Source organism: Apium graveolens, chromosome 6 (assembly GCF_009905375.1).
Source record: "Apium graveolens cultivar Ventura chromosome 6, ASM990537v1, whole genome shotgun sequence".
Taxonomy (NCBI): domain Eukaryota; kingdom Viridiplantae; phylum Streptophyta; class Magnoliopsida; order Apiales; family Apiaceae; genus Apium; species Apium graveolens.
In genome coordinates, this window is record NC_133652.1 from 178,738,066 (window position 1) to 178,750,250 (window position 12,185).

Consider the following 12,185-nt stretch of genomic DNA (forward strand, 5'->3'; position numbering starts at 1 on the left):
TGGATTCTGACGATATTTACATACACTTATATACTTCATAGAGTACTAATAATATCCCAGAATATCCATAACAGAACCCCTACATAGTGTGGCGCGAAAAGTTTTCTCATTCAGCTAAAACACTATTCACAAGGGTTACAAAAAGTTGAAAAATTTTGGGGTTATTACAGTGTCGATAATCAAACTTATCTTTGATTATTCAAATAAAGATAGTACTTTCGTATAAGTATATCTTTGGTTATTTAATACTCATTTCAAGTATAAGTTTTACAACTTCTACCTCAATTATTTGTATAAAGATTATTCTTTATGGGAATATTATTTAAACAATAATATTCAGATATTTTCTAATATATTGGGGCTGATTTACTTTATTAAATCGGCATTACTCCAAACACTCTTTAAAGTGTTTTCGAGTCTTTAAAATGATTTTTAAAAGTTAGAGCGGATCCCAAAACTCATTTTTATATATTTAAGATCTTCCTTTTAAAGGGGATTTAAATACTCGCTCAAAACCAGAGGGATCCGGCTCTGTGGTGTATTTTATATTCGCAACAAGGTTGCGGTTTTGGTAAATGAATTGATTACTTACCCAATGTTCGGGAAGTAAGTCCATCTATCGAGTTGGCATAAGCAACATGGGCTCAGTGGGCGTCCATGATAGTGTAAGTGGCTCAGTGGGAGTCCATCAAATGCGTAAGTGGCTGAGTGGCAGTCCAGCATAAGGTCCTATTGCGACCAGGGTGATGACCAATGGGGAATTCGTCCATCTACTAGTAGAAAAGGTTACTTATTGGTATCTTTGCCTGATCAGCAAGATATCGGGTTTATGCCACAATTTTTTTTCCTTCCAAAAATTTATTGGATGTTACAAACTCTGTTCATACCTTACATGACAGAGGTTTCCAGGAACTGTATAAAGAAGGTATATATGTGGATATATATATCGGAACTTAATGAAGTATATCATAGCTTCATTTCCTTCTATAATACTGCAAAGATTTAATCTATTCAAATCTTGTCTCGTAGTCTCATCTATGTGATGAACTGTTGAAAGCTCATTATACTTTGAACAGTGGTAGTTCAAGTAGCTTTATAAATGATATAAGTATAGTGAAGTATTTGGTAACTTCATCCCTTATTTTTGCTTATATCCAGTAAGTAATTATCTTACACTTGATAAAGGATTCTAGTAAGTTATCCATTTAGATACTTGCATTATTGTTTACACTATATATTATCTTGCGAGCTGTAATGCTCACTCTTGCTTTATTTCTTCATCACACAACAATAGTTAGGAAAGATGGCCAGACTCAAGCAGACCCAGAGCAAGAGCGTGGGAAGCACCCCGTGCCTTCCCGTTGAGATCATAGCTGCTATAGCTGCAGAGGTAGGTCTATCTGTAGATCAGACCTTCTACTTTTGGGAATCAATTATGTATAATTATAACTTGTGGCAGATAATGGCAATTAATTGTAAACTTATCAAGTAATCATTTTGGGTTGTAATAACTTTTAAATTGTGGATTCAAAGACTTGTACTTATTTCAATTTCATCTCTGAGACTATAACGGGTTGTGGTGTGTGTTAGTGTGGGGTCACAGCATAAGGTTAATTATTATTAATTAAGTGAAGTGATATTGTAAAAAGAAAGACCGTGACGACCCGGATCCCTGACCCCAGATCCGGGGGTGTTACAATTACGTACCCTATCTTCACCGATTAATCCAGCATAGTTAATCAGAGACCTAGCTAGTCACTGCGGATCCGGTAAATTTGTGTGAAAGCCCGATCAGCTTTCATAGACAATTTGGGTGATAGCCCGGCCAACTATCCTAGATAACTTGTGTGGAGGCATGATCAGTCGTCCCTACATAACATCCAATATATATCTTATTACGATTTATGGTTCCAGTAACGAAACAAATGGTTTTGTGGTCCTCGTAACGGGACAGATGATTCTGTGGTGCCTGTAATGGAACAGAGATTTTGGAAATGAAAATAGCATGCTAAAATTAGACTCTGGCATTTATACACAGCACACGACTGATGATATTTTTTTACAGAGCATGCTAGTTTTGAATATCCAGTTTATACATGTTTTACTTGATTTCTAACGAGTTATGAATTTTGTTCCTATAACTACTTTATTTTAAATCATTTTACTTGTTATTCATATAGTGGTACTGCTGAGCAATTGATTGCTCACCCTTGTAGAATGTTTTTGTATATATGTATTTTAGATGCTTAAAAGATTCTTTCATCGTAGTCAGGTGTTAGTCGCTAAACACGCTAATATTTCACGCAAGTATACGCGATCGCAAGTAATTTGAATTATTTCTAGTTCGTTCCCACAGAGACTGGTTCATGTTACTAGTGATTTATGCACTTATGAAACAATGATATGGCTATTATTCAATGCTAAGACGAATAACAAATTGGGTTTTGGTTATACTATGATTAACTATTGAGAATTATACTAGAGAACATTAACTAAAGAGATTAAAGAGAGTTGAATAATATATGACACAAACATGGGATTCTAACTTCATTAAGTACTTCATTCAATAGCCTTTTCATTCTTAACCTTAGCATGTAATGGTGATAACACTAATCAGATAACACGAAACTGATAAATGCCAACTTTCGTTGTACGCATACCATACTACCAGACATCCATAAGAGAGATAGAAGCTGAATAGACACCATTTATATTGAGACCCTATATGTCTATATAATTTGACAACATAACGGTTTAATGCATAAGTTATCTATCGTGATTACATAGGGCAAGTAAGATGGTTAAAATTACCTACGAATCATGCATAACAATAACACATGAACCTATGCTAGCATGGCAAGTTCTAAATCCTTAAATTCATTGTCGCTTCATTAAGAATTAACACGCTATCTTATAAATTCGCGACGCTCATAAGATGAATAAGCACAACCAATACTAGGTTATCATACAATCACCACACACTAAAGCATCGAAACAAATCAACTAAAGAAATCCATAAATAAATCTGCTAGAACCCCACGATAACGATTAGCCCATAATCGGACTCATCATCAACGTGGGTTTCGATGAAAGCATGGTATAATAAACGTAGTCTTTATAAACAAAGAATAAACAAAGTACGTAATCCATAGTATTAGGTTCAACAAAACAAAAAATGAGCATCCAAGATTACAACTTTGTAACAAAGATTCACAAGAATAAACTAGATCTTCTTCGCCTTCGTTGAATTGTTCTATAGGTCTTCTTATCGTCTTCTCCTTAAGTTTCGTTATAAAATACGTCTTTTTATTGTCTTTAAATAGCACCCCAATTAATCCAAAAGCCCAGAAAAACAGTCTTCTAATTGAAACAGGAAACTGGATTACCGACCTGGCGCGGCCGCGCGCTTCACCAGCGCGGGCGCGTGCTTACCAGCGTGGGCGCGCTAACATTCTGTTTCTATGGCACGGCCACGCGCTAGCATAGCGCGAGCGCGCCGGTCTTCTGGAAAAACTGAAATTGCCTTCTTTTCTTGCTGCAACGAGTTGGTCTTCACGACCCTTTATTCCTTGGACACCATCCTAACACCATATTAGCATCAAATCAATGCTAATTCACCTGAATCCCGTATTAATGCCTGAAATGCAAAAACACTAGAAAACACATTAAAACACCAACAATTTGAGTACAAATACACCAATTCAAAGCTTAATGGAGCGTTATAAAGTGTTATAAATGACATTCAATATACCCCCAAACTTGAATCGATGCTTGTCCTCAAGCATAAACAGACTCAAAGAATAAGAAATAAAAATGCATGAATGCAACTAAACGAATGCAACGATCCCCATAGAATAACTAAACCAATCAACTAGCAACATCTCAACAAATGCAGTTATTCGCATAAAGATCAATCAAACCTTACAAACCAGAGACATGCGTGTGTGCAACTGCTTACAGATATACTATCACAACTAGATCAATAATCATGACTCACTACTCATCAAAGCAATCGCAAGGTTATAAATAAAATAAAAGATAGACTCAAAATAACTTATAACACTTCAATTCTTATATTGAAGTTTTATATGGATTCACGCTTTTATTCATAACACATAAACAACACAAATATGCTTATTTGACCGTGCAATGAGTGAGGTCCATAAAAGACTTATACAATAGTACCCATGTAACGAGTGTTAGGTTAGTGGATCCCAGACTATAAAAGTCTTAGGTCACTAGGCACAAAGTCCCCTAAGAACTTAATAAATCGAGTACTAAAGAGCCCACTCATGATCAATTATACATAACACTTTTTTTTCATAAATTTCTGAACGAGTGTGTTTCGCTCCATCTCGTTCAACCCTAGACTACTCATATAAAATGAGCTGGCTACTAGCCATTTGACACCTAGCCATAACAACTAGCAATGAAATCCAATTTTCTCTAATTTCTAATTATCCTTTTTAATTTATTATTAAGAGAATATCCTAAATTCTAAATATAAACAAGCGATTAACCCTCGACAAACAAACAAACCATGATCATGATCTATCACTCAAGCAACCTATAAGACTTAGTGAAATACAATTGTCTCTAGCATGTAAATCAATTCGACAAGACTTAACATCACTAAATACGACATCACTACACTAGCATCAATATCACAAGTCAATCATAAAAATTATTTAAGGGATCATGTTATTATGCAAATGCATGAACTATATGAACAAACTATCATAAAAACTACAAAAATAAAAAAAACCTACATGGCAAAATATGCAACTATATCCACTAAACTATCATGAACATGCAATTATATGCGACTCACACAAAATATATTCCTTCAACTACCACCCCGAAACTTAAAATTTTCATTATCCTCAGTGAAGGTAATAGTAAGGAACCAGGCATACCTACTCGGAATCAGGATCCTCACCCCCAATGGGTGGAGTGTCAGGCATGTCTGGAGGTGGATACACGGAATCCTCACTAAATATTGGCCACTTGATGTCAATATTTGTGGCTCTGAAAGCAGTCCCTAGTGCCTTGGTGAGATCACATGCAAACCGACTATGGATGTCATGCATCGTATCCTTCCTCCTCGCTAGACGCCTATACTGTGTCATGCTCATACCAACTCCAACATTAGCTTCTGCTTCCTCCTGTTCCTGCTGCAATGGACTAGCCTCCTCGCCCAACTAAGATCTCCATGTTATTCTGCTCGACTGAGCTGCCTCAGCAGATGGTCTCCCACCAGGCAGATGGTCAAAAGAATATCCAAGCCCCTTCAAATCAGGCTTGCCTCCATCCCACTCTTGTATCGTCGCTAAAGTGGTGTTGTCAATCAGAGAAATCAGAATATGGAGTTGCTAGTGTGCTGGCCAATGAACACCAACTGCCACACACAGCTTCATCACAATGGACGCATAGGATATATAACCCGTAGTACTCCCTCGCAAAAATCTCAGAATACCTTGGTAAATCACCATCCCAAGGTCCACATAATCACTCTGAAGAATCCCCCACAACAGTCGCGCACGCTCCACAGTCAGATCATGCACATGAGAAGATGGCATGATGTTAGCACAAATAAAAGAATTCCTTGCACGAGCAAACCGGTTCATGCTCGAAGCAGGGAACGTGGAATAATCAGTCGTGCCCCTCTTGAACTTCCAATGAGTCTCAGGCACATACAGAGTAGCAACAATCAAATCCAAATCAAAGTCCTCCGGAGTCTTATCATTCCAGGTGTCTGACCGGGCTTCCTTGCAGACTGCTCAATCACTCTTCTAATTGCATCCGCACTATACTCCACCGTCATCCCCCTAACCGCCATGAAACAATTCTTTTCCACCTTAGTATTAGCATAAAACTCACGAACAACACTCATGTCGATAACCAGTATTTTGGGATGAAGTCGTCGAACGTGAAATACTTGGACTAGAGTTGCTACAACAGATAAAGGAAGCTATCAAGATTATTTAGAAAAGGTTAAGTGCCACGCAGGATTGTTAAAGGAAATGTGTAGATCAAGCTAAAAAGATTACGGAATTTGAAGAAGGAGATTTAAAATTGTTAACAGTGTCACTGTAAAAGGAATCATCCAAGATTGGAAAAGAAAAGAAAGTTGAGTCCGAGATATGTTGGACCTTTTGAAATATGTCGGTAAGATAGCATACGAATTAGCGTTACCCCGCATGGGTAGCATACTTATAATGTTTTTATATGGCATGGTTAGAAAAGTACAATATAGAATTCTAGACATGCGATATAATATGAGCCGATAGAACTTCAGGCAGAATTGTCCTATGTTGAGAATCCAATAGGGATTATAGAAAAGAAGGAGAAAGGGTTAAAAAAGAAAGTTATAAAGTTAGTAAGATTATTGTGAAAACCCAAGGGCTGAAAGGATAACCTAAAGTTTAGAAAATGATATACGTGAAATAGTGCCCTGAGTTATTGCTTAAGTGATTCTGAGGACAGAATCCTTTTAAGGGGAGGAGGATGGATGTAATATCCGGGACATGATGTGTAATTATTTTTGTTAATAAATAAATATTATGTGATTATTATATGAATTTTTGATGAATTATATGTGAAGTGGTATCTGTGTTTGGATATGTAAATATGATATAATTTGAGTATTTTAGTTTTTGTAAAATAAAGTATAGATAATTGTGGTATTTTTCTATCAATTTTTATATTATTATATGATTTTATAAATGATTTATGGATTTAATAAATTATTTTTCCGAGTATTTATAAACTATTTTGTATAATCGGGAACTAGCCGACCTCATCCTTTTTTACGTTTTTATAATCCGAAACTCTTCCGAGAACTCCTTCCTAACCTAATTGCAATATTCCGAGCATTTTCCATGTTTTGACTTTTTCGATCCGGCGTACGATTTGTCCTGTGTGGGTCTCGGCGCAATATTTTCGATACAAGATTCGTTTCGGTAAATCAATAAAACTCATATTTTTGATAAACAGGATCTTTTTATTAAACTATTATAATTATCACCTTGTAATACGTGTAACCAGGCGCTGAGACCAAGACCGCAGTACAAATTGTACAGGTTTAGATAATTATCCCGAAATCGGTACCGTTTTGGATATGTTTTTAAAAATAAACGTACTATTTTATATCCGGTATGATCCAATGGGGTACCAATATTCCGTAATTATAAGTAGTTTTTACCGTATTTTTATTTTGTACAGAAAATCATTTGCAAACAGTTAAATATATAATTTTACAAAGAAATGAACCGCGTTCTTCGTGTTCTTAAGAATCAAACGCAAATTCGGAGGTGATGTGATCTCGGTTCGTGAAGTATGAGTAACCAAAACACTTGGATTTTCATGCCCTTCCAGATTATGCAATCGAGACAATCGAAGGATTGGTAAAATCTCAATCTGATTTTTAGGGTTTATAACCAAAATTGGGGATTTATGATTGATTGTTTGTCGACTGATTTTGAGGGTATATAAAGCTTTATCTCGTGAGTTACAATCATTTTATGTAATTAATTGTGTGTTTTGATTATCCGAAGTTATAATCGAGTTTAAAAGTTTTGTGGCTTTTAAGTTTCAATTTTCTGAGTTTGTTCGAAATGATTTGATATTAGGATTACTGTTAATAGATCATGTGGAATTATAGCTTCATTTTGGTATAAGAAACGTGATTTTTGGTTTAGAAATAAGAAAAATCAGTAGTTGGGCGGAGTTCTTTGAGCTCACCGGCGACTGCTTCGTTTTTCGCTGAAATCATCGAATAATCAATCATTTGCATTGATTGTTAGATGTTCTAAGTTCCTGGATTGATGAGAATGGATTTAGCAGCGAAAATTACATTGTTGGGTGTGTTTTAGAGGCCAACCGCGACTCGTCGAAATCCGGCGAAGTCGCCGGTTTCTGGGTAATCCCAGATTTCGGTCGATCTTCGACCCGGATCCGATAGGATTCTTGGCGACCCATTTTGCTTTAATTTTAACCCGGTTTCGATCCTATGTTCCCTTAATTCTGAAACTAAAAACTGTTTCTATGATTTTCTTTTTAAGATAAATAAAAAATTTCTATTTTAACTTCTAAAATTCATTTTAATTACCAAAATTCATTATTAATTATTCTGAAAATTATTTTTAAATCAAAAATAAATCTAAATTATTTAATTAATTAATTTTAGTTAATAATTAATTATTTAGTTGGTCGATTAATTTAAATATTATTTGATTAATTAATTTAATTAGTTATTAATTCATTTTAATTGATTATTTTAGTGGAGTTAATTATTTTTTTATTTACAAAATTCTGAAAAATAGTTTCGAGCTTTAAAATATTATTTTAAATTATTTTCAAGGCTCGATAATTATTATAAAATTATTTTATAGTCAGATTCGGGTATTCGAACCCTATTATTTAATTATTAATGATTCGGAGTCCCGATTTAATTCTGAAAAATGTTTAAAAATTTGTATTAAATACCTGGAAAATCATTTTGACCCCGAATCATCTTTGAAAATTTATTTAAATTAAATATCTTGCGTGTTATGTGCTAAGTGCTATCTGATTGATGTGTTATATGCCTATGTATTTATTGTTGGACTGTTTTAGCCATAACTTTCAATCTGTAAATCGGATTTGGGTGAAACGAAGGGTAGATAAAACCTTATGACGTGTATATGACGACTAGAATAATGTGAGATGAATATTGATAGATAATTATGATACCTATAAGTGTAAGTAAGGCGTAGAAAAAAAAGCAGGTGATCAGAAAATGGAATCGACGCGTAGAAAATAAAGCAAGTGATCAATGCATAGAAGCGAGGCATAGGAAAAGTAGACAAGCGGTTGTTGAGTAGAATCTTTAAGACGAGTACAAGTGAAGTTGGACTCAATTGAGAAAAGGCAAGTACTACTAAACCTTTCTCGAGATATAGTGCAAATATTTCTAAATTCTCTTGTGACATATTGTTAGGTATTCAAAATAGTTATGTTTTATATTGCGAGTACTTTGAATCATACAGCCTTGAACCCGGATCACATCATTTGATCTTTGAGCCGTAAGCCTTATTCTTTTTAAACCATCCCCTATTGATTTCCAGATACTAAACCACACAAATATGATACTACTCTCCAAATATATAACTTTCAAACACCAAACACTGGAATCGAATTGTTTGAACATACAGAAACTTTTATACCCCAACCATTTTGTATAACATCAAAGAACTAAACCTTGAATAATCCTTGTTCATCTAATACCTAATTCCCTTACAAGCTAGAGGCCATTTCTTTTACATACTTTGATATACCCTCATGATACCCATGAATTGCACCATGCTCTTATGCAAATTTTTTATGCAAATGTTTTATTACTGTTGATTATGAACTTATTTCATTGAGTTATACCGTTTATCATATTGAACTTCTTTAGAATTTGATAGTTTTCTTTATGTGGACCAGATTCATGGTCAGACCAGATTCGTGGTCGAATTAGGCCAATGTTTGCCTTGCTCGGGGTTAGTGCGTGACTGATCAGCAGCCAAACCTTGGTTTTAAAATTTAAAATGAATATCCAATTCTAATGATTGTTTAACAAGAAACTTGATTCCTGTAAATCATCTCGTTAGATCCTTGTTTAACCTCGGTTATTGTTATTATGACTTGCTGAGCTAGTTAGCTCACTTTTGTGAATCTTTTTATGTATTCTACAGTTAAGAAGGATACGGTTAATAGCGAGGTTTCCCAGTTCAATGTTCGAGCTAGGATTCCAGATTGAGTGGGGATCGAGCTAACAGGAGCTTATTACGGAAGTGAGATAGTAAAATTGTAAGAATAATTTCATTATCAGTTATAAGTGTACATTGTAATAAAAGTTAAGGTTGTGGCTTGTTTTTATACTTTAACCTGTTGCGATCCGTGGTTATATAAAGCAGGGTCATTGCAAATAATATTTCTTATACAGGTTTATATATTGTGTATGTGTTGTGGACCCCAAACTTTTGACCCAGGTTTGGAGGGTGCCATAGCTGTTGCGGACTTGAGTTATTTGTCTCTTAGGTGCCATTGGGATTGAATAAGAGAGAATAAAAGATAAGTGTTTGAGAGAGAATTGTGTTTGAGAATTTGAGAAGTAGTGGAGAATTTTGTGTATAAGTGTATGTATATATAAGAGGTGAAAAGAGAATTAGATATGAAATAGAAGTGGGAATTGATTATGGGAATAGTGGGAATAATGGGTTTAATTTGGAGAGGGAAATTTGGGATGTGGAAGAGTAAAATTTGGGTAGAAACTGATTTTTAAAATAAGTTCCCGATTTTCTCTTTATTCCCAGCAAAAAAAAATCGGACTCAGGGGGTAGCGCGCGACCGGGCGTGCCGTGCTTCTGTATTTTCAGCGCGGGCGCGCTCTATCTCTGAAAAATGGGCGCATCCGCCCCGCTTCCTCAGCTCGGGCGCGTCGTGCCACTATACTCGGCCCTAAATTTTTTTATTTTTTTGATGTTAGGAATATGTGTATTAGGTTGATGATAAGTTAAGAAAAACACTTAAGTAGAAATCTAGTGTTTGTAGCCTCAACGGATTAAGACCATCTTGGCTATCCGTTGAAGGAGTAGCTTTACTTAGCAATAAGTTTAGTATTGTAGCACATTTCACTCTCTGGTTTCAAGCTGTAATTCTTAGATGTTGTTAGGAAATAATCAGTCATGTTGACTACTAATGGATGTACAAATAGGAGGGCTAATTGTAAATATTTCATGCCTTGTAATTTTGTATAAGTGAAGAAGTGTCAACGGATATTGAAGACCTTCAACGGATAAGAAACAAAGCTTCAACGGATGTCTCTAATGCTTCAACGGATAATATCCATCAACGGATAAGTGCTTCAACGGATAAAGACTTCAACTGATAATGCATCAACGGATAAAGCTTCAACGGATAAAGCCTCAACGGATAAGGCATCAACGGATGAAAGCTTCAACGGATGCTTAGTTCATTAGCAGTTGATAGTGACAATTCACAAGCTGACAGAGGCACATGGGTTGACAGAGACATACTGGAATGTGGAAGCCTCTAGGAGGAATCAAGAAAATGCAGCATTTCCATTCTGATGCAAACAAGGAAGTATTCAAAGATTTACAGATTATCCTAGATTGCATTGGATAGAGAAATGAAGATGAAACATGTGAAGAATCTTTTCAATTGTATTTTACAGTTTGTCTTCACTTGTAAACTTGGTGATATATAAACCAAGTAGCAGCTAGTAATTAGATATGAATTTTCCTGAGCTGTTTAGAAATATCAAAAGAGAAAATCATCTAGTTTGTACTAGGAAGCAGCTGTGATTTAATTCTTTGAATCACAGATTTTCTGAAATAACACATCTCTGGTGGAACAACAAATCCACCAGAAAAGTTTTTAAGTTCTTTATTCTCATTACATTTGTGTTTGAATATACATCTGTCTGCATCAGCTTCAAGCAATTCACACACTTTGATCACTCAAACACTTAGCCTTAGAAACTGCTCAAAACTTGAAAAAGTTTTGAGATTTACATTCAACCCCCCTTCTGTAAATCTCATTGTTAGTCCACTGGGAATAACATTTGATTTTTTATGTTTTTCTCTTTTCTTTCTTCTTCCTCTATCTACTAATATATAACAAACTTTGGGTTGCCTCCCAAGAAGCGCTTGTTTTACGTCGTTAGCTTGACGTAGAAATGCGAGATCAAACGGATAATAAAACGGCACTAACCACCTCACGGTTTGCCGTGTCACCATAGTAATGCTTCAACCTCTGACCATTTACCTTGAATGGTTGGTCTGGATCATTCTCAAAAATCTCCACCGCTTCATGTGGAAACACAGTTTTGACAACAAACGGCCCTGACCACCTTGACTTTAACTTCCCAGGAAAAAGACGGAGACAAGAGTTGAATGAGAGAACTTGTTTCCCTGGAACAAATGATTTGAGCACTAGACCCCTATCGTGCCACCTTTTGACTTTCTCCTTATACATTTTATTGTCTTCATATGCTTGAAGTCGAAACTCGTCGAGTTCATTCAATTGAAACATCCTCTTCTTTCCAGCTGCATCTAAATCAAGATTCAACTTCTTCAAAGCCCAATACGCTTTATGTTCGAGCTCTACCGGCAAATGACACCCCTTACCATAAACCA